The 24,669-nt window shown below is 38.7% G+C and overlaps 4 non-coding genes across 4 annotated transcripts; 3 read left to right on the top strand and 1 right to left on the bottom strand.

Annotated features, from left to right (window-relative positions):
- Window positions 1-7,673: 7,673 nt before the first annotated feature.
- Window positions 7,674-7,745, bottom strand: trnaw-cca (transfer RNA tryptophan (anticodon CCA)). The gene has a single exon. It is a non-coding gene; the product is annotated as a tRNA-Trp (tRNA).
- Window positions 7,746-14,509: 6,764 nt separating this feature from the next.
- Window positions 14,510-14,581, top strand: trnaw-cca (transfer RNA tryptophan (anticodon CCA)). The gene has a single exon. It is a non-coding gene; the product is annotated as a tRNA-Trp (tRNA).
- A 1,609-nt stretch (window positions 14,582-16,190) lies between these two features.
- On the top strand, window positions 16,191-16,264 carry trnan-guu (transfer RNA asparagine (anticodon GUU)). Its single transcript has one exon. It is a non-coding gene; the product is annotated as a tRNA-Asn (tRNA).
- A 1,440-nt stretch (window positions 16,265-17,704) lies between these two features.
- On the top strand, window positions 17,705-17,776 carry trnaw-cca (transfer RNA tryptophan (anticodon CCA)). Its single transcript has one exon. It is a non-coding gene; the product is annotated as a tRNA-Trp (tRNA).
- The last annotated feature ends 6,893 nt before the right edge of the window (window positions 17,777-24,669 follow it).

The following is a 24,669-nucleotide window of genomic DNA, read 5'->3' as shown; positions in this document are numbered from 1 at the left end:
TGACATATTTAGACAATGTCTGCCTGGAATTTCCTCCCCCTTAAACATTTGTTATATCTCTGCAGCAGAACATAGCAGGAGCCTGGTTCAGGTCTTAAATTGAAGCTAGCCCCCTTGGCTTTGAGTGTGAATAGTCAAATTTCTTAATGTGCCCACTCAGCAGACAAACATATGAAAAAAAAAACAGCTGGTGAACATGTTTTTTTGGTCTTCAGAGGTCATATTTTTCAACTATATGCATGTCAAGGGCCTGGGAATGATTTGAAAACCTTGTTCTAGGTAACTACTAGATTGGATAAAAATCTGGGACAAATTGATCAATTAGAAAAAATTCTACATCATGTTTTGTGAAGACTGGACCTGGAATGACATTAATAAATTAATACAAAATCATGAAAATAAGAATAAAAACCATTGCAATTGCTATAAAAACCTTTAGACACTGCTAGAGAGCCTTTATCTGCTGTTATGCAATGAAAACAAAACCTCAGTTAACTTCTGGTGTGGAAAAAAAGGAGCACTGATAAGAAACTGATACTGACACGCTGGGCTGGCCAGGTGTTTTTATTGGGATTCTGCTAGTTCATTAATTTATTGGTTTATTGCATAGTAGTGTCATGTCTGTGGAAACAAACTTTATGGTTTTGTTGTGGTGATATTGGAGAATACGTGCATGTGAGAAAATTTGTAGAGCGGTTTCAAACAAACGTTATCTCAAATATAAAAAGTGTCACCTGGGGAGACAGGAGTACCTCCCCCGGTGACCTCGATACGGACTACCTCCACCTGTTACCCCTCACACTCAATGTTTCAGAAAAAGGGTTTTAATTTAAGCTTTGCCCAGCAGTGTTTGAGCAGAGAAAAGAAACAGAAGCGGTATTCGCGCCAGTCTAGCACAGTAACCACTAACTCAAATAATTCAATAATAATAATAACAATTATAATACTAATAATAGCGAAAGAACACCGACTTCTTCTTAAAAAAAAAAACTATTAACATAGTGCGTCTCCAACACTGGCTGGAGACTCTGTGTGTCCGGGCTCAGCGGTTATATAGGACAGGACTCGGCGAGCTGCAGGTGAAACTCATTGCTCTGCGCTCCCCGTGCGGAATGCGCGTCTCCTCCCTCCAGACTCGTCACACCGCCTTCATACTCTTCAGCGGGGGAAAAAAAACAACAAACTCACCTTTACTGTCTTCATACATGCCTCTTAAATCCCAGAGTCAGTACTGGGTTTCTCTGTTCGAGGTTACAAGCAGAAACAATAAAAGTGCTGAAAGCAGGAAGTTATTTTTGCTCGTAGGCATAAACGTGTAAAAATACATTTTCTGATTCCTAAAACCTAATAAAATCCACGTACAGTAAGTCTCCCTTTTGTTCCCAACGCACATAACTGAATATAAACCAGTCAAGTTCAGGTATTTTTCTGCTGAATATGAATACACTAGTTCTGGCGCAGCTGTTACAACAAAGATACTTACGAACTATTTTTTTCATACGAGCTACTGCCGTTTTTAAATGGAATATTTTTTCAATTCGCTAAATCACACGAAACACCAACAACACTCATCGTAAGCATCTGACCAATCACATTCCTGAATTTTAAAAGTATTTAGTATTTATTTTAACTTGTTTTTTTAAAAAATATACACCTGTTTTACATATTCTTGCCATTTTTGGCATATTGTAAGTGGTTTGTAACTTCAAATTGATAATTCCTGATCTTTATAACTGTATCATTTCTTTTTACCTTGTTTTAATATGTTTTAATTATTTTTGCATTTTATAGAACTTTTTAATATATTGTGAGCATTTTAGCAAAATTTTTAAATAGGACTATCAATGCTCCTGACTTTTAAACCTGTATTTATTCTGACATTATTCTCTCCAACTGCAGATGAGGAGGGATGCATTTGATTTTTAAATTGGTTGATTTTGGGGGAAAATGTACATTAATTTCTTTGTACGTATCAACAGTGGGAAACTTGGCATTTTGGGATGAATTGCAATCTTTACTGCAAGGCCCTGAGACTGATATAGAAATGATGTGAGATTTAAATGACACGTTTGATAAATCAGACAGGCACAGTACAACATCTAAAATGGCAGAACCCTCTAAAGTACTGAAATATTTTAGGCACATTCATAATCTACAAGATGTTTTGTGGTTACTGTGTCCTGCTACCCTTTCATATTTTTTAGTGTGCATGAATGTGTCCCACTTCTTTTACTAGTTTTTAAGGAAGATTCTGAAATATCTGATTACGAGATCAAGCCAGAAAAAAAATGATGACAATTAGTAGGAAGAAAGATACAATGTATTGACAATGTAATATGCTTTAAAGGATTAAAAGGAAAATAAATACTTTATCTATGCAAACTAATTCAACTGAACTCCTCTAAACACTATAGCCCGAAGAATTGCCGAAGCACAATGTATCACTTTGGGTGACACTAAAGGAAGAGGAACACAACACTCAAAACCACAAACAACTTATTTTCAACAGCAAAAATATGCTTGAAAATATTTGACAAAAAAAAGAAACCTTACACGCATGGAAACCAATATTTATCTGCTAGGGTAGAATGCAGCAGAGAACAGTAGGGCAGAAGGTTAGTGTAACTCTATAGTGCATCACAGAGGCTGGTCTCTTCCCCTCATTATGCAGGCTGACTTGTTCACAGTGAACTGTCCTCCAGCGATCCTCCTCGTCAGCTGCAATCACTGACATCAGACATGATGTTAATACTCTGACAGCACTTTGGCTGATTTAGTTAATGCGTTTTCCTATTAAACAGGAGATCTTGAGTTCAAATCCCAGTGGTGTCTTTCTTCCTGTCTTGTCTTATAGAATGTATCACTATGGATGATCACGTGCGGCTTGATTTTGTTAAATGCAAGTTTTCATTTTCTTTCTAGAACAACTTGCTTTTCATGAAATTCATACAGCTTGCGAAAGATGAAACACAGATCTTGCTTATCAGTGCAAAACAAATATTACAGGCCGGCAAGAATAAAGTCTTTTTTTTTTACCAAAAGCTTGCAAATGGAGAAAAGGGTTGCACGTGAGTCTCTGGGAGCTGTTAATTGAAAGGTTAGTGGTTCGAGCCCATTTCTCATTATTCTACTTAATTGGATTCCTTAGTAAAACCTTAACCCACTTGATATTTGCAGGAAATGCAGTTGTTTTGTGTGTCAAACTACAACAAGTAAACAAGTGAGTACATTAGTCATTATCACTGGGAATGACCAGTCATGGCCAGCATTCAAGGGAATCATATTCAGCCATGGACTTTGACCTTCAAATGGCTGGCGGGAGAATTCATTTATACTCTCGTTGCACCCTTAGTTAAAATATTTAAAATTACAATACAGATTTGTTGGAGAACTTGAAAAGCAAAAAAGACAGTTGGACAGCATGATTATGTTAGGACTGTACATTTGTATTTCAATACTTTTGTATATTTATCTTAATTTTAATATAGATGTAACCATAAATGCTGTTCTATATATATATAAAGATTGTTGTATTTTATAATATTTTAGCAGAGGGCACAAGGGGGTCTATTATACCTTGCGAAACATCCAAGACAACTATAATAGAGGCTCATATTTTTTTTAAAAAGTGCTTTAAAAGAAAACCAAAATTTGTATGATATCATCCCTTAATACCGACGTTCAGTTGAAGGATTTGAAGAAGCAACACAGATAGGTGAGTACATTGATTTTGGACCCATGTTTGCATCTGAATAATCTTTCCTCCTGGAAAGAATTAAAAACAGGTCTGTTTTGAGTCTCATGATGAGTCTCTTCTGGATCTGAAAAAAACAGTGTAAATTTGTTTCCGATGTATTTTTCAATTTTATCAGATTTTTTCAGGTGAATGCAGTTGATACGTTCAAGTTTTTCTATGATGACAGGACCCACACTTAGGGCTCAGTACTGATAACACTGCTGATATTGATGGAGTAGAAATAAGTGATGTATTGGCAGCTTTATCTGAAACGAGAAGTCCTAGAACACCTACAAAAATGTTAGGATTCAGAGGAAGAAATATTTTTCTACCTCACCCAATCCTATTGTATTAACGAGGCTGAAGTTGGCTGCTTATTCGCCAGCTTCTTATTCGCGTTTTTCGTTCCAGTGCTGCTGCTGTGATGTTATGCCGCCTTTCGCCTTTAGATGGCTCTCTATAGTCATTTTTAAAAATACTAATCCGAGTGGATTACTGCACATATCCTCAGTAAAGGGGAATATGTAAGTAATGATTATCCAAATTGCATTTTTGTATGAAACACATTTCAGAAAATCGAAAACCAATTTTCAAAACTCACAATAACACAAACTGGCATGTTAGACAACAAGTAAATAAGACAAAGGCAAAACGTGAATTCTCAAAGTCTTAAAATCTTGCATTTTGCAAGAAATGTTATTATAGCAGTTTACAATGGGACATTTAGAACATGGCATATGAGAATATATGGTTAACGGAGGATGAGCAAAGGGTGATGACACTTTCTGCGTATTGCTATGACCCTCCCTCCTGATTATAAAATTGTCTCACAATTCTGCCAATGAGGTGTGAGACACAATGTAACAGACTCTCAAAATCCTGAACTTCAGGAAATGTTGCTGTACCATTTTTAAGATATGACCTTCTGAATATGGCATGAGAGAATTCATAGGGAAAAGCTAATTGCTCTTTCTGTTGTATTGCGATGGCCCCTGTTTAAAAAAAAAACATCTCAGAATTCTGACACAAAGGTGTGAGACACAATGTAACAAATTATGAAAATCATGAACTATAAGAAAATTTACTGTACCTTTTTTTAATATGACCCTCTGAACATGGCATGTGAGGATTTATTGTCAACAAAATAGCACCCCTTCTGCTGAATTACTTTTTCCCTCCTTCCTCATTACCAAAACACTGACACTAAGGTAAGAGAGACAAAATCACTCACCACGAACATTTGTAATGACAAAACTTCACTGTTGCATTTCTGCGTTGTGACATTCTGAACATGGCATGTTAAAGTATATAGAAAACCTAGATCAGAACAGGCTAAATGTAATTCATAGTGATTTATATTTTTTTAATTCTTTCTAAATGAAAAAATATGTTTTTCAGTGATTATGACACTTCTGTATTACATAAAATATGCTTCAATGCCAAAATAAATAATAATGGAAAAAATACCCACATTGGACATTCATAGTTGTGATTATAGGAATGTTATATATCAGGTGGGTAGCTGTGTCAGCATGCGTAGGCTGCAAAGGAAAAAGTAAAGGATTATTCCATGCTGAAAAGAGAAGAAAGGAAACATAACGTGTTGGCCGTAGAGCCTTCTTCAGGTGTGAGAAAGACAGGGCAGTAAGCAAAGATAATTTCCTTTATCTTTGCTTACTGCAGTTTAAAGACATTAGGAAGTTTTACGGCTAACAGCTCCACATCAACTTCCTTTTATAACTAACCTCATCAGATCCCTCAACTCCCAACTCTTCCAATTTCTCACTTCAGAGAAGGATAAAAAACTCAATCATCCTCTACAGAGAAAAACCATCAACACCCCTACCACCTCCACCAATCCTAACCTTGTTTTTACTATACCTTCTGACCTTTCCCTTTCACCCCTTTGCATCCTCGGCTAACTTATTTTAAAATTACAATAGACTGTATAGTATTTATGTTTAAAATTAAGGTAAATATGTCAAAATATCAAAATCCAACTGCACAGTGCTATCGTAACAATGCTTGTCAAGTTCTCAAACAAACCTGCATTGTATTTTTAAAATATTTCAGCAGAGGATTCAACTGGAGTATAAATGAAGATTCAACGATAATTTTTTTTGAGTGAATATGGTTTTCTGGGGAGTTGCAATGTTGGGCATTATTGGACATTTCCCGGTGACCCTGACACGTGTTAAACACTCGCATTTCCTGCAAATATTAAAATGGTTATGGTTTCGCCGAGAAATCCAATTGATTTCAGACAACATTTACATTGCAGAAGAATCCCATCGCTGGGTGGACTCGAACCACCAACCTTTCAGTTAACAGCCGAACGCGCTAACCGATTGCGCCACAGAGACTGACTGGCAGATTCTTCTATCGAATCACAAGTTTTCGGTTAAAAAATAATAATCTTACCGTTTATTTTGCCAGCCGGTAATATTTCTTCTGCACTGATAACCAAGAATTGAATTTCATTTTTCGCAAGCTGTGTGAATTTCGTCAAAAACGGAAAAAAAGTTTTCCAGAAAGAAAATGAACACCTGCATTTAACGAAATTAAGCCCTTTGTGATTGCCCGAAATGATACGTTCTGTACTACAAGATAGGAAGAAAGACACGGCTGGGATTTGAATCTCGGTTCTTTTGGTTAATAGAGAAGCGCTTTATCCAACTAGGCTACGGTGACAGGACACCCATCACCTTTTACAGCCACTTGGACACACCGCTCTGAGACATCTGCGTTCAGTAAGCGCTGAACCTGCGCTCAGAGCAAATTGCCTCTTTTACATAGCAGCCCCGACACTGAGAAACGAAGAGAACTGGCTTTTATCTGGCATTTTCATGTCCAATGCGTTTGACATCTCCCAAGGGCGACAGAGTTCTTTTGCGACACTATTTCTTCTTCTTTTTTATTTCTGTACGCTTTGATAAAAAACGAGAAATCGTGCAAGGGAAAAATGTCTTTTTTTTTTCATAGAGAAAACGTGCACCAGGAAATGTTGTGTTGAGAAGAAATGATTTAACATGATACGTGACCTAATTTATCAGAGCAATTGCTCACCCAGCAAGGTCTGGAGAGGTTGGGGAGTCTGGTGGATGTGATAATTATACGGTATTGTGGAAGAAAACAGTCTTTCTTTGAATTCTCAGTCAATCGGAATTTCAGTGCGAAACATAAACCCCTTGTCTGATTTAAAGAGATTATATTTTAAAACTCATAAAAAATCAGAAAACACATGTTTCTCACTTTGAAATTTTAGACGGAGCGGTGCATTACTAGTAGAGGCGCTGAGCACACTATGGGGAAATTCAAGTCATGTGAAATGCCAGCGGTTTAATAAACAACGCGTCTGATTTCGGATCATAAGATTATAGGTTCGACTTCTACCTGGCTCGTGTAAATTTTATTATAGCTCCTCAGTAATAGATGTATATTATGTAATGAACCGCACCTGAAAGCAAACGTTGGGTCTGTTTCCTTTGTTTTCCAGCATGAAATAGCAAATCGTTACAAAAAGCACCTGCTAATGTCCAACAGCGTTTTTTTTTTTCAAATTACATTTTCAGGCTTCAGACACTTTTTAATAAAACAAAAGTGTCCGGAAACTCATTAACTTTCAGGTTTGCTTGAACCTGTATTAAAAAAAAAAGTTATCTGAAACTTCTGTGATTCCATTATCTGATGTAGCTGTCTCTAAAGTTGGACGTGATGTTAAGCAGATGTGAACTGTGCCTTTTCTCTTAAAAAAAAAACAAAGTTCTTTTTTTCCTCCTCACTCCAATGCTGGAGACTGTAAGCCTGTTTGAGCTCCACACTGCGTGTCCTGTACTGCTCTATTTTGTTTAGATTATCTATGTGGTGTACAGATAGAACTCAACTGCATTGTGTGAATTCCGTGTTCAGGACCAGCAGAACCTGAAAAAGTAACAGCTGACCTCGACGTGATTTGAACACGCAGCCTTCTGATCTGGAGTCAGACGCGCTACCGTTGCGCCACGAAGTCACGGCTGTCCATACCTTTGAATTCCCCAAAGGAGACAAATCAGCTTCACAAAAAAAAAAATCTCCTATGAAGAGCGCAGCTCTTCCAAAGAGAGTCTCTTCTTCCCAGACCACATTTTATTCTTCCTGCGCAGCTCTTGTGCAGGTGTTGTTCTCAATTACAGATCCAGGAACACTGATTGTTTTTTCTATTTTTTTAAATTAAGTACCCCAAGGTGCAACGGTAGCACGTCTGACTCTAAATCCCCAAGTTCATTTTCAAAGTATATCGGAGTCAACTGATACTGATCAGGTTCTGCTGCTACTGAACCCGCAGTCTTCACCTTAAAGTTCAATTCCCCAAGCTTTTTGACCTTATATGTCCATCCCGTCTCGTCAAAACTCGTATTTTCACAGGGTACCCTTCATAAATCGCAGTATAGAATGAAAAAACTCCAGTAGATCTCGGCCGCTGTTGGTGATTTTCCTTTAAAAATAAATGAATCTCTGGAAATTTTACGGAGTATCACTTTCACTGAGACCGAGAAGTGTTAAGCTGTACATGCGTCTTTGTGGTTTGGTTGTTAACCAAAAGGGTGGTGGTTTGAGCCATTCCAGGGACGATATGAGCCTTTTAATGTACACACCCTCCTCACTTCATTTCTCCACGTCCGGTCTTGTACCGCTAACAAATACAGAGCCCGTAGGAGGCAGTAAGCTCGCATATATAGCTCTCTGTGTATATAATGAAGAAGCAGAGGTTAGTTTCTCATCTGCGCGTTACAGAGCCTTACGCAACTCGTAGTGTACCACGGGGCATCAATCATTCCAGGCGGAAATGGACTCCTTTTTGTTTCTCGAGGGATCATATTAAACATTTCATTAGTATCGAGAGGAGGATCACCATGAAACACAAAAACAAACAGTTTCATTCTGTCTTTTTTAGAAAGTAGCGTTTGTGCTGCATTAATTATATTTTCGTGGAAATATAGAAGTTGTAAATGTTAAAATTTATATTTGAATCGAAATGTGGTTTTGAGTTAAATTTTAGCGGGATCATGTGATTAGTTTGTTTGTCACTACTATATATATTGCCATGTTACTAGAATTTGTAACTGAAGTTTACTAGTTGTGTTTTTATGATGATTAGCCATTTGTTGATTACAATATTGTATATAATGTATAATTTGAACTACATATTTTTCAGGTGTGAATAATTGTATATTTTAAGAATACATTTCTAAAACAAATCATTGGCTTTATTTACTAGTTTCTACACCTATAAAATATTTATTTGATGTATAATAGGCCTTTAACTATATATGTATATTAGTCCTCTAAATTTATCCGTATAATATAACTCCAGCCATTTATGTATAATAAACATATAATCATAGATGTCTAATTGACGTATAATGATATATGTATATTTGAATTTCATTCTAGACCAGTTACAGAGCACATTTATATGTCTAAAGTATGCGTTTAATAGCCATATATTCTACATCTTTTGTCCACTGGGATGTGCCGATTTTAATTTAACAAAGCTAGATACACATTTTCTAATGCAGCCTTCATTACAAGACAGTTTGTTTCTCGAAAGCGTGTTATGTAAAAAAGAGAAAAACGAAAATATTTAGATGACAATCTTTCAAAGCTGAAGATTTTACTTTTGAAAAATTGACATTTTATGTATGCAGATGCATTCGCTGGTTCTAGAACTTTGCTGTGCTTCCTGAATCATTTTCAGCGTTATAAAGTGGGTGTAGAGGGAGCGATCTCTTTGTAGAGCAGTTGACAGGCTGGAGATGTTCAGACTACTCTCGTTATTTCTCAAATGCTTACATCATTTTTCTTTCACGCTAGGACGCGAGTGTGTACATGGGCTTGGTTTTCGTTTCACTGATTCTCATTGAAGATTTGGGAATTAACGACGAAAGATTCAGTTTGGCAGAAGGTTTGGTTCACAACGATCTTGAAGACACGCCATGTAAGGCAGCGTGTGATGATTTGTACTATAAAAGACCAAGTGCTCAAAGTGACGTCTGCGTTTACCATTTAGACTTTTCCATCTCGGGCACACTTTTAGAAAGCAAAGATAGAGTAGTTGTGTTGAATCACACTAAGACATCTGTTAGCAGAGTGGTGCAGCGGAACCGTGCTGGGCCCTTAATCCAGAAATCGACTGATTGAAACCATCCTCAGCTATGTACATTTTATGCACGATTGATAAGCGCACCATCAGTTTAATGAAGTACATTAAAACTGATTTTTCTCTCGTGTGTGTGCAAGCTTCACACTTACAGTACTCTTTAATCTTTACCAATAGCAGATGCCCAAATGTATCTTTGGTTGTTCTGAGATCCTTGATAGTTTCCTCAAATCCTTCAAATGAACATCCATATCAAAGCAATTATGTTTAATTTTATTACAATTAAGGTACATATACAAAATATCAACACACAATTGTATAATGCTCATTTAATAATGATTGTCAAGGATTGTCAAGTTCTCCAACAAATCTGTGTTCTAATTTTAAAATATTTTTGCTAAGGATACAACGGGTGTATAAATGAATTCTCCTGACAGCCAGTTGAAGATAAAATTCCACATGTGAAAATGGTTTTCTTGGACATTGACAGGTACTTAATTGTTTACTTGTAGTTCCACACGAGTAAAATCCATATTTCCTGCAAATTTCAGGAGGGCTTGCGAAGAAATCCCATCAAGTTTTAGCAGAGGTTATGGTTACAGCGGAACAGTCTGAAGCTCGTCCCTTAGTGGGTTTGAACCACCAGCCCTTCATTTAATAGCTGCAGAGAGACACACTCCCGTTGCTTTTTGCCATTCACACGTTTGTAATTAAAGAATTATAAAATACTGACATTTTCCTGCCAGCCGGCAGTATATCTTCTGCACTGACCATGAATAACCAATAACTTTATTTCATCTTTCGCAGTCTGTAATCCACAGAAAAGGAAGTGAATACTTGTATTAAGCTAAATTAAGATGACGGAGATGCACTGCCGTTGTTTTTCTCCACTTTTCATTAAAAGGAGAAAAATCACTGATATTTTCTTGCGGTATTTCTTCTGTCCTGATTAGCAAGACTTATATTTTATCTTTCAGAAGTTGTATGAATTTCTTGAAGTTCAGAAACAACTTGTTCCACAAAGGAAATGAACACTTGGTTCAAAGTAAATCAAGACATATGTATCTCTCACCGCGTGTGCTCTTATCTGTCCATCTCTCTACTTTTCTCTCACTCTGACAGTCTGTGCAGAGTTTCTGAAGGGGATGTAACACCACTTGGCAAAGAGAAAAATTATCAGAGGCAGAATAATAAATCATTATTCTCTTCTCAGTCTGATTCACAGCTCAGAGACAATCGGACAGAAGCTCCATACTTCTTTTTATCCGTCAATCCAGAACCAGAGGACGTTCAGACAATCCTGGAACAGCCTGGACTCAGGTCACATCTCCCCATTTTCTCCTTCCTCACAGCCACTTAGAGACAGAGAAGAGCTCCTGGTTCTCCTCTCTGTGAACTGGGCTCAAGACTCACTGATCTGTCAGCTGTGGACTCTGTACCAGGTCAGAAGCAAGAAGCTTCTATTAACCCTTTCCAGGACCTCCAGCCCTTCAGTATTACTTTCTTTACTGTATGTCAATCTCCAAACATGTTTTATAAATGTTTTCTAACACACATGAGTGTGGAATTATCTTTTAATGTAATAAACACAAGTAGTGACACTCTGGTCAGTACACTGTATATTGATTATTAGTAGCCGATGGGCCAATGACCGTGTCTACAGTAGTGACCAGTTGACCAGTCTGTAGCTCTCAGCAGTGGGACTCAGATCACACAGAAGAAGACCTGTCTGTGTGTGATTCCACACCAGCCCAGGGAATCACCAGCTCTCATATGTCTCTCACAGGTGTCTCACAGTCTTATAAATTTACAATTAGATGAATTATTGTAACAGTTATACATTTAATTTAAATAATCAGACTACCTATGGAACTGAGAGCAGGCTGGAAATAAAACCAGGATACACATTTTAACCTCCAGGATCAGGTTCCTGATCCTCCTGGCTTCTATACTCTGATGATTCGTTTAAAACATTTAAATGCACTTATTACAGGGACTTGTACTCGTTCTCTACTGCTCCACACAGGTACGCCTTGTAACACATTCATCTGCGAAGTAAACTATTTTTTTTCCTGTTTAATGAATTTCATTCCTTGGTTTGTCACTCTCCTTTTACAACTGTTATGATTTGCTTCTCTTCACAGCCCGGTGTATTCTTTTTTGGGGGGGATGTTATATCTGTAAGAAAAGCCCCCCAGGCTCCGGACAGGAGTCTCCTCCAGCGGAGACGCGCTCTGCTCTGTTAGAAAGAGCGCTGTAATGTCACAGACACCAGCCTGAGCACCTGGATCAGAGAGCAAGACCGCGGGAGGGTGCGCACGGAGGAGAGTTATTGATCATTTATCTATCGAAAACCAATTAATTCAATTGAAAAACCGTAGAATAAACGATTAACTTCACCGATTGGTGAGTACTGGTTCTTTTTCTGTTTTTGATCCTGTTTTAAATATCTAGAAAACAGTCAATAAAGACTGTATCGATCAATTACCACAGTGTGTTTAGTGTAAAAAATGTTCAAACCGAAATTAAACAATGATTATTCTTATTATTATTTAGGTAACTGTATCCTAGAGCTAAAAAAATATATTCCAAGTTGATAAATGTATGTACAGTGCCTTGCGAAAGTATTCGGCCCCCTTGAACTTTTCAACCTTTTGCCACATTTCAAGCTTCAAACATAAAGATATAAATTTTTTATTTTATGTGAAGAATCACCAACAAGTGGGACACAATTGTGAAGTGGAACGAAATCTATTGGATTTTTGAAACTTTTTTAACTAATAAAAAAATGAAAAGTGGGGCGTGCAAAATTATTCGGCCCCTTTACTTTCAGTGCAGCAAACTCACTCCAGAAGTTCAGTGAGGATCTCTGAATGATCCAATGTTTTCCTAAATGACTGATGGTGATAAATAGAATCCACCTGTGTGTAATCAAGTCTCTGTATAAATGCACCTGCTCTGTGATAGTCTCAAGGTTCTGTTGAAAGCGCAGAGAGCATCATGAAGACCAAGGAACACACCAGGCAGGTCCGTAATACTGTTGTGGAGAAGTTTAAAGCCGGATTTGGATACAAAAAGATTTCCCAAGCTTCAAACATCCCAAGGAGCACTCTGCAAGCGATCATCTTGAAATGGAAGGAGTATCAGACCACTGCAAATCTACCAAGACCTGGCCGTCCCTCTAAACTTTCAGCTCAGACAAGGAGAAGACTGATCAGAGATGCAGCCAAGAGGCCCATGATCACTCTGGATGAACTGCAGAGAACTACAGCTGAGGTGGGAGAGTCTGTCCATAGGACAACAATCAGTCTTACACTGCACAAATCTGGCCTTTATGGAAGAGTGGCAAGAAGAAAGCCATTTCTCAAAGATATCCATAAAAAGTCTCGTCTAAAGTTTGCCACAAGCCACCTGGGAGACACCCCAAACATGTGGAAGAAGGTGCTCTGGTCAGATGAAACCAAAATCGAACTTTTTGGCCACAATGCAAAACGATATGTTTGGCGTAAAAGCAACACAGCTCATCACCCTCAATACACCATCCCCACTGTCAAACATGGTGGTGGCAGCATCATGGTTTGGGCCTGCTTTTCTTCAGCAGGGACAGGGAAGATGGTTAAAATTGAGGGGAAGATGGATGCAGCCAAATACAGGACCATTCTGAATGAAAACCTGTTGGAGTCTGCAAAAGACCTGAAACTGGGACGGAGATTTATCTTCCAACAAGACAATGATCCCAAACATACAGCAAAATCTACAAAGGAATGGTTCACAAATAAACGTATCCAGGTGTTTGAATGGCCAAGTCAAAGTCCAGACCTGAATCCAATCGAGAATCTGTGGAAAGAGCTGAAAACTGCTGTTCACAAACGCTCTCCATCCAACCTCACTGAGCTCGAGCTGTTTTGCAAGGAAGAATGGGCAAGAATTTCAGTCTCTCGATGTGCAAAACTGATAGAGACATACCCCAAGCGACTTGCAGCTGTAATCGCAGCAAAAGGTGGCTCTACAAAGTATTAACGCAAGGGGGCCGAATAATTTTGCACGCCCCACTTTTCATTTTTTTATTAGTTAAAAAAGTTTCAAAAATCCAATAGATTTCGTTCCACTTCACAATTGTGTCCCACTTGTTGGTGATTCTTCACATAAAATAAAAAAATTATATCTTTATGTTTGAAGCCTGAAATGTGGCAAAAGGTTAAAAAGTTCAAGAGGGCCGAATACTTTCGCAAGGCACTGTAAGTAACAGTTTACATGTATTTTTTCCCGTGTTTATAAATCATAAGTATGGTAACCACGGGGACAGGCGCCACGTCACTGTGCGCGTCTAGGTGTATCTCGTTCATCACAAAGAGCGATGTAACGTCATGGGTAGCAACAAATACTAATACTAGTGTATTCATATCAATATTAATGAGAGTACAACTGGTTGTTTTAATGCTAGTGTTCATGTGAGTATTAATGATGATAGCGCTACTGATAGTTTTAGTTTTAATGTTAATATTCATGTAAATATTATTTATAATTATAGTGTTACTGTTAGAGAATTAACAGTAGTATTATTAGTTTTAATACTAGTTATTCTAGCATTACTGTTATTCTCTTTGGGGGAATTAAAAGGACTTGTCACGAGTGACCGCGTGGCGCAACGGTAGCGCGTCTGACTCCAGATCAGAAGGTTGTGTGTTCAAATCACATCGAGGTCAGCTGGTGTGTTTGCAGGTGCTGCTGGTGCTGAACCTGGAAATTATACCATGCAGTCAGGTTTTCTCTGTACACCACATAGGTAATCTGAATGAAATAACAGTGCAGTACAGAACACCCAGATAGGAGCTTATGCAGCAGGTCATCTTGAACACGACAAGAGAAAAGGTACACTGCACATCTGTGAAACATCACGTCTGGCTTTAGAGACAGTAACATCAGAGAATGGAAGTTTCAGACTGCTTTTTTGTTACAGGTTCAAGCAAACCTGAAAGTTAGGGAGTGTTTGGTCACTTTTGTATGACAAAGTGTCTGAAGCCTGTAATTATAATTTGCCCTTTTTTAATTGTGGTTGAAATCCACTCCCATGTACCAAGACCTTACAGTATATTCATGTTTACTTAAATGACTAACTTTTGGACTATTGGACATTAGTTGGTGTTTTTTTTTTGTAACGATTTGCTATTTCATGCAGGAAAGAAAGGAACCCAGACCCAACGTTTGCTTTCAGGTGCGGTTCATTTACATAACGTACATCTATTTCTGAGGAGCCTGATTTGAATCACAAAACCCCGGTAGAAGTCGAATCGACAATCTTATAAACCGAAATCAGACGCGTTATCCATTAAACCACTAGCCCATCACGTAAATTAATTGCACCATGGTGAGTTCAGTTCCGCTACTAGTAATACCCCACCCCCATCTTAAATTTCTAAGTGAGAAACGTGTTTTCTACATTTTTTTTTTAGTTTTAAAAAATCATCACTTTTAAGCAGACAAAGCCTTTATGTGTCGCTCTGAATTACTAATTGATTTAGAATTCCAAGACAAAAGCGTTTCGTTCCACAACGGCGTGAAATGATCACGTCTTTCACTCTACTTCTCTCTAGTGGTAAAGCAGATCTTGCTAGGTGAGCATTTGCTCCAGTAACTTAGGTCATTTTTCATGTTAACTCACTTCTTCTAAACACAACATTTCCCGGTGCATGTTTTCTCCATGAAAAAAGACATTTTTCCTTACATGATTTCTCGTTTTGTTTCATCAAAGTGTACAGAAAGAAGAAAGAAAGGAAAAGTGTCGTTAATGAACTCTGTCCTCCTTGGAAGATGTCAAGCGCATTGGACATGAAAAGTGCCCAATAAAAGCCATTTCTCTTCATTTCTCTTACGGTCAGGACTCCTGTTCCGTGTAAAGGAGGCAGCTTGCTCAGCCAGCAGACTCAGGGCTTACTGAATGCAGATGGCTCAGAGCGGTGTGTCCAAGCGGCTATAAAAGAGGAGAATTCTGCCGGCACCGTAGCTGAGTTGGTTTAAGTACCTGTCTCGTTGACTGGAGATCCTAGCTCCACATCCCAGCTGTGCCTTTCTTCCTGTCTTTTTGTGCAGAAACTACCATCTTGGACAACCACATAGGGCTTGATTTAGTTTAAAGCATGAATTTATTTCCTTTCTGCAACAACTTGTTTTTCAAGAAATTCATACAGCTTGTGAAAAATGAAATGTAATTCTTTGCTATCAGAGCAGTAGGAATATTGCCAACTGGCAAGAAAATGCAAGCAATGTTTATTTTTTGACCGGAAAGGTGCGAATGGAGAAAAGCTTCTCTCATCAGTCTCTGTGGCGCAATTGGCGAGCGCGTTCGGCTGTTAACTGAAAGGTTGGTGGTTTAAACCCACCCAGGGACGATCTTCTTATTATTGTCAATGTAAACACTGTCTCCGCTAAAGCTGAAACCTTAACCCTCTTTATATTTGCAGAAAATGCGAGTCTTTTGCCCGTGTCCAACAACAACACTTGAGACCGGGGAAGTCCAATAGTGATCAACACCGCAACTCCCCAGAAATCCATATTCACTCTTGGAAAAGTATCTTTGAATGGCTTGCAGGAGATATCATTTATACTCCTGTTGCGTCCTCTGCTAAAAGAGTTTAGAAATACAACGCAGATTTGTTTGAGAATTTGACAAGCACTGTTACAGTACCTTAGCACTGTGACGTTGGATGTTGATATTTTGATATATTTACCTTAATTGTAACATAAATGTAAACATAAATGCTGTACAATCTATGCTGTACAATCAAACACAGGTATATTTTGAGTCTCATGCTGATCGTCCTGTGGATCCAAAAGAAAATTTTAAAGCTGATAAATTTTCGATTGGAATTTGCATCTAGCTACAACGTCCCTGGAAAAGAGATTTTATGAGTTGTGTGCAATCGGTATCTTTTACTTTATGTATGGTAGTGGAAATAGTTTTAAAAATGTTTTCTAAAGAAGATTGTATTGCCAGGACCTGCCTTTAGCGCTCAGTAGCGATGACGCTGTTGATATAGATGGAGAAGAAATGTAAGATGAATTGATGATCTAAGCTAAAATAGCCCTAACACGCCTCCTGTAACAGTGTTTGTATTCATAGCAAGAAATATTATTTTTCAAACCCGAACGTTGCTTTTGCATTAAGTGTTATGAAACCATTAGCGGTTTCAGTAGCTTCTGAAGACCGCACTTTTCCAAACTGAAGCCTATAAGAACATTATTCAAGATACACCATGGCCCAGAATCGTGCATTGGGACAAAGATTAACATCCATTTAAAGTACTCCCAAATAAAAGATTTGACCGAAAAATTAAAAGAGTAGGCAAGTATTAAAACAAAACCATAACTTCTTGACTTCCAATCTCTTTCCTGGTTCAGGCCATGTAAAATGACATATTCAGTGGACTCATGCCGAGGTTGTGAGTTTAAGCCTCACCTGGAGCAGCCTGGTTTTCTGTCTTGACAGGTAAACAGTTTTTTGTGTTATTTGCTAAATGGAGAGAGGATTCTGTGTTAATTGTGCTCCTCCTGGGAGAGGTCAAGATGAGAAGTTCACCAGGCTGGTGGTAAATATCCTGTCCAGGAATATCGGGGCTGTAGGGGGTCAGATCTATAGATGTAGTAAACACATTAGTGGAGACAGTGTGTCTGCTCTCCGTGAGAGAGCCGGGCGGGAGGAATAATCTGTGGTCTGGGATGAAGAGACCCTCGTTGGAAGAGCGGCGCTCCTCACAGGAGAGAATGAAAACAATCTTTTTCAGGGACGCTGATATTTCTCTTTGGGTGAATTAAAAGCACGTGTCGCAAGTGACCTCGTGGCGCAACGGTAGCGCGTCTGACTCCAGATCAGAAGGTCGCGTGTTCAAATCATGTCGAGGTCAGCTGATGTGTTTGCAGGTGCTGCTGGTGCCAAACCTGGAATTCACACCATGCAGTTGGGTTTTAGCTGTACACCACCTAGGTAATCTGAACAGTACAGAACACCCAGTCAGGAGCTTATGCAGCATTTCATCTTGAACACGACAAGAGAAAAGGCACACTGCACATCCGCGAAACATCACGTCCGACTTTAGAGACAGTGACATCAGAGAATGGAAGTTTCAAACCGCTTTTCTGTTACAGGTTCAAGCAAACCTGAAAGTTAGGGAGTGTTTGGTCACTTTTGTATGAAAAAGTGTCTGAAGCCTGTAATTATAATTTGCCCTTCTTTTAATTGTGGTTGAAATCCACTCCCATGTACCAAGACCTTACAGTATATTCATGTTTACTTAAATGACTAACTATTGGACTATTGGACATTAGTTGGTGTTTTTGTTTTTGTAACGATTTGCTATTTCATGCAGGAAAGAAAGGAACCCAGACCCAACGTTTGCTTTCAGGTGGGGTTCATTTACATAACAGACATCTATTTCTGAGGAGCCTGATTTGAATCACACAACCCCGGTAGAAGTCGAATCGACAATCTTATAAACCGAAATCAGACGCGTTATCCATTAAACCACTAGCCCGTCACGTAAATTAATTGCACCATGGTGAGTTCAGTGCCGTTACTAGTAATACCCCACCCCCATCTTAAATTTCTAAGTGAGAAACGTGTTTTCTACATTTTTTTAGTTTTAAAAAATCATCACTTTTAAGCAGACAAAGCCTTTATGTGTCGCTCTGAATTTCTAATTGATTTAGAATTCCAAGACAAAAGCGTTTCGTTCCACAGCGGCGTGAAATGATCACGTCTTTCACTCTACTTCTCTCTAGTAGTAAAGCAGATCTTGCTTGGTGAGCATTTGCTCTGGTAAATTAGGTCACTTTTCATGTTAACTCACTTCTTCTAAACACAACATTTCCCGGTGCATGTTTTCTCCATGAAAAAAGACATTTTCCCTTACATGATTTCTCGTTTTGTTTCATCAAAGTGTACAGAAAGAAGAAAGAAAGGAAAAGTGTCGTTAATGAACTCTGTCCCCCTTGGGAGATGTCAAGTGCATTGGACATGAAAAGTGCCCGATAAAAGCCATTTCTCTTCATTTCTCTTACGGTCAGGGCTCCTGTTCCGTGTAAAGGAGGCAGCTTGCTCAGCCGGCGGACTCAGTGCTTACTAAACGCAGGTGTCTCAGAGCGGTGTGTCCAAGTGGCAGTAAAAGAAGAGAGTTCTGCCGGTGTCGTGGCTTAGATGGTTAAAGCGCCTCTTTAATAAACACGAGATCCTGGGTTTAAATCCCAGCGGTGCCTTTCTTCCTGTCTTCTTGCATCGTTTACTGTTATAGACAACATGCTTCTGCATTAAGTTTAATGGAGGTGTTTATTTCGTTTTTGGCACAACTTGTTTTTCAAGAACTCCACACATTGCGAAAGCTAAAATGCTTATCTTTGTTATCAGTGCAAAAGAATTACTGCCAGCTGGGAAGAAAATGACAACGATTTTTTTTTACTTTAGCCAAAAATCTGTGAATGTAGAAAAATATGACATGTGTCAGTTTCTATGGCACACTCAGTCAGGGTGTGCTTCAGTTAAACACAACGTTCGTAGATCAAACGCACCCAGAGACACACTTCGAATTAATCCGATCTAAACATTACCTTCTCTAAATGTGATTGAGTTTCTTTGCACGTCCTTAGCCATCTTGATGTTTGCAGAGATTTTCAACTTTTGACACGAGTCAAACTACAAGTAAATAGTTGAGTACCTAAGTCAATATCAACGGGAATGTGAATATAAATGTAAACATCAATATTTCTGCTGTCTCCTGAGAAACACAAGTATAGAGTCAAAACACAACAAATAATGCTAAAAAAATATTCAGTTAACACCCAGATGTGACAAAACACATTTAAGACATATATCCCCTTTAAATATGTATTTCCTTAATATCAGTTCTCTTCCCTCCCCAGGATACCTGCAAATTCACTATCGCAAAATAAAGGCTGTGTGTAAGTCTTACATGTGTTCTGTCACATCTGGGTATTAAATTAATAGATGTGTTGTGTTATTTAATATGATTTGACTCCATGCTTGTGTTTCTCAGGAGACAGCAGAAATATTGGGGATTTGCGGCTACAGAAAATAATGTGAACTTTACAGGCAAGTTAGGTTACCTTAAAGAAACAAAAAACGTATTGTCAACGTGATTTTTTAAGACATTTGTTCGGAATAGTGTATCTTCTCGTGTCTGTGGCTGTTGTCCTACAATAACGGTGGTGAAATAGCAGGAATGTGCGGAAAGAATCGGAGATTGAACAGAAGACTCATCCAGTCGATAGTAAGGTTGTGTAGGACCGCACACCCTACGATGTCAGTGTTGAGTAGTGTGGTTTAAAAGCTTTTTCACGAACCAGGAAGGAGTACAAACCTACAGTCTTCTGATCCGTAATCAGACACATTATCCATTGTGCCATTGGTGTTTGTATTGCATTCCCATCCAGCACCACATTGAGTTCAGAGCCGCTACTATTCATGTGTTTTGTAGGTGTGTCTAGTTACTACGTCTTTCATTATGTCTGGTTTAAAATAATGTATCGAGGGATATTGACGGTAATATCATACGGATTTTGGTTTTCTTTTGATGGAAAATTGTATTAAAATACAACCCTCTTTCACATTTGTATAATACTTTCCCTTGCATCCTCAGATAAAAATTCTAAATACCAAAAAGTTACAATATATGGAATAGCATTTATTTTAAAATGTATTTTAAAATTTGCATTTATTTAGAGCTTAGTAAAGATAACATTGCTAATATTGATGGAGTAGAAATGTAAGATGAATTGATAGCTTTTTCTGAGCTTAAAAAGTCCTACAACGCCTCCTGTAACAGATAAGGACTCATAGCAAGACAGGACATGCTATTGCATTGTGCATTTTGCAGATACGACCAGTTTCTGGTTCTGGTGAGTGCATTTTTTCCAAACTGAAATTAACAAGAACATTTTCAAGATGCGCCATGTCCCTAAATCGTTCATCAGGACTACTATTAATATCAGGTGAAAGCAGTACAAAGCATAAATTTAACCTAAATATTAAGAGACTATATCTGTCAGCTACTGCTGTTATCACGACCACCAGGCAGTCAAGACCAAAGCGTAAGCGAGCTAATCAGCCCCAGCAGCGGGTGATTATTAACAAACACCGCCGTATGAGTTAAACCACCTGCGCACACTCACTGTGCGGTGCGCACTGCTATTTAAACCATCTTCACCTGCTTCCCTCTGCTCGGTATTGAGTCTACTCCTTGAGAGCTCTACCTGGCGTTTTTCCCCGTACCTCGTTTATTCTGGATTTTGGATTCCCCTTCTGCCTTTTCGACTTTGCACCTCGCCTCTCGCCTCGGACTGCCTGCTACCGGAGAACTTCCTGGATTACGACTTGCCTTTCGCCTTTTGACTACGACCTTGCCTCTCGTTTTGGTTTGTTCGCCTGCCTCATCTATCACCCGTGCCTGCGTCTGCACAGGATCCGTGTATCTTCCCACCAGGGATTCCTAACAGCTGTAAGCCATGTTCAGCCAATGCTAGAAATATTACTGCTCTACTACAGTAGCTAAAGAAAGCAAGTACAACTTAGAAACAGATCACAAGTCGAAGACATAAACCGACAAGGATGGGATTCGAACCCACGCGTACAAAGCACAACGGATTAGCAGTCCATCACCTTAACCACTCGGCAACCACATCATGAAAGCTGCCCCCCCCGGGCATGATTTTGCTCGGCGACCAGGCTCAGCACATCGACCTCAGATGTCTCAGAGCGGTGTGTCCAAGCGGCTGTATAAGAATAGGTAATAGGTTTATTCCATGCTGAAAAAAAGAAGAAAGAGAACACAACGTTTCGGCCGTGGAGCCTTCTTCAGGTGTGAGAGAGACAGGGCAGTATTCAAAGGTAAAGTAGCGGGAGAACAAAGGTTTGAGGGTGGGTACCCACCTGTATAAGAATAGTGTTCTGCCGGTGCTGTGGTAAAGCTGGTTAAAACACCTATTTCATAAAGAGGAGATCCTGGATCCGAATTCCAGCGGTACCTTTTTTTCCTGTCTTGTTTTACAGAACATGTAATTTGGGACACTCAAAGAGGTCTTGATTTGGTTTAATGCGTTTATTCATTTCCTTTGAAGAACAACTTGTTTTTTTTTAAATCATATAGCTTGCGAAAGATGAAATGCGAGTGAATTTTTTTGTTCACCAAAAGTATGTAAATGAAAAAAATCAAGGTGTAAGCATTTCTGTGGTGCAATCGGTTAGCGTGTTTAGCTATTAACCCCAAGGTGGGTTTTTTGATCCCACCCAGGGACGCACTTCTTCCTATAGTAAACATCATCACCGCAAAAATTTAATTGTTCCGCAAAACCTGAACTATTTTGATATTTGTAGTAGTAAACAATTGAGTACCAGAGTCAACATTACCGGGAATTTCCAATAATTTCCGATATTGGCAACTTGCGAGAAAGTTAGTATTCACCCATGGAATTATATGTTCCAGTGGGTGGCGGGAGAATTCACTTATGCTCCCGTTGCATCTTCAGCTAAAGTAATTTAAAATACAACGCAAAATTGTTTGAGAACTTGACAAGCAAAAACGACAGATCGCCGAAGTTGTATTTTAATATTTTCGTATATTTACTTTAATTTGAATATAAATGTTAACATAAATGCTGTTCAATATAATGTAATTTTGTTGTACTTTTGAAATATTTTAGCTGAGGATGCGAGGGGGGCTATTACACCTTGCCAAACATCTAAATAATTGTAAAAGAGGCTGGCATTTTAATAAAACGGGCGATCAAAAGAAAGCTACAAATAGTACGGTATTATGCTCAATATCCCTCAATATTGAAGGTCAAATGAAGAACTTGAAGAAACTCTCAAAGAATCAACGGCAATAGCAGAGGATGTTGATTTTGAACCAATGTTTTCACCTCAATTATCCAGCAGTCATTGCTTGACAGACTTCCTCAAGATATTCGGTGTTCTATACAGAAAATCGAAAATTAAAGGGCTAATGTGCCAAGAGGGGTGGTCCGAGGCAAAGACTGCGTTAGAGGAAGACTAAGCTCCGCACGATAACACGTGTCTAATACTCGGCCCCTGAAAAGCATCATATTCGTTGAACTGCCTACCAGCTGTGACTCTTGCACGAATTTCGCAGTACGTGGGTACGAGCTTATAATTCAGGAATAACAATGGTCAGACGTTTATGGTGGGTTTGTGTTTTGTATTATTTAATGAATGGAAAAAAACATTTTCAAAACTACAGCTCGAATGGAATAATAAAAAAAGTTTATTTGCCTGTTTGTTGTAACAGCTGTGCCAAAAATATTCATCTACAGATGCAGCCATTCAAAGTGCGCGGTACAGACACGTACTGGAGGTAATTGGCTACGGCGTCGCGCATCGTGACACAAGATGACGCGGGGTACCGCGGTATGTGATTGGTTGACTGACAGGGGCACTCGTGGTCCGTTGGTCTGTCGTAGAAAGATTTACAGTAAACGTCTTTACTGTGTCCATTGTAGTATTTAATATTTATATGGAATTTTACCTCTGAAGGGAAATCTTAGTGCCTGAGCATAAAAAGAATAGGAGCATATTGCAACGCGTGTGAAGTCCATAAACGATATTAATTTTGGAACTTAAACATACAGTATATGGCTGGTCTCGGTACTTTAAAGAAGACATACACACCAGTATTCCATTTCTCCCTAAACATTTTAAGCATCGAAGACTTAAACTAACGTGATACCGGAGACAACAAGCATACTTTTAGAATTTGATTAAAAGGGAATATAATATGGAATCGCGTATCTCAAGAAATTAATAACGATATAATTATATTCATGTTGCAAAAAAACTGCAGCGGACATAAAAACTCCCTTGCTTTTAACAGAGCGTTCCATAATTTCTAATTACGAAAATGATTTAAACTGCGACACTTATCATTCACCAAGAGCTCGAAATATCACAAGGATCCTCTAGAGCACAGCAAAGACTGTATCAAAAGAATCACGTATCTCAAGAAATTAATAAGATATAATTATATTTGTGTACTGCGACAGGGCTGTTTCACCTCTGTCTTCATGTGACTCGATTCAAAAGCCATTTAGCAAAGAGGGGATGAGAAGAGTGACAAACTAGTATACAGTACAGTACTTCAGATCTTTTTTTCTGAACCGGGGAAAATCTGATCATGTTTCTCTATAACAATAATAAAAAAACATTGCCACACCCGGACTGTTATTGCGCCCATTGAGGAGCCGGGCGCAATAACTGTTTTGTCGTCCCCTGATTTACTGATCGGCATTAATTACAGAAATCGAGTTCCTCCTCTTTGCAGAGGAACTGGTCCTGCTGTCGCCCACAGAACAGAGGCTGGAGCAGCACTGTCAGACCTGGGCGCTGACAGTCAATCTGGACAAGACCAGAGTTATGGTTTTCCAGAAAAAAAGCCAGACCCCCATTAGTCTTCCTGAGATCGTCGGATTATGAACAAATAAAAGCATCTTATTAAAAACGTGTTTGCTTTTGTCTGGGTATTTACTTTGTAATCTGTGGTTTACATCTACTGTATTATTTTGAGATGCCACTTTTAAAGGTGATATGTAAAATAAAGTTTTTTATTATTGTTATAGAGAAACATGATCAGATTTTCCCTGGTTCAGAAAAAAGACGATTAAAATCTGTAATCTTTCCAAGAAGTTTCTGCTTTGTGCTAAGACATTAACAAGTACAACCCCCATCTCTGTGGGAGGGCTGGCTGTGATGAATTAAACCGGTTTCACAGGTATTTTC

The sequence above is a fragment of the Lepisosteus oculatus genome, chromosome 14, assembly GCF_040954835.1.
Source record: "Lepisosteus oculatus isolate fLepOcu1 chromosome 14, fLepOcu1.hap2, whole genome shotgun sequence".
Taxonomy (NCBI): Eukaryota; Metazoa; Chordata; class Actinopteri; order Semionotiformes; family Lepisosteidae; genus Lepisosteus; species Lepisosteus oculatus.
This window is presented reverse-complemented; position numbering and strand designations above follow the sequence as displayed.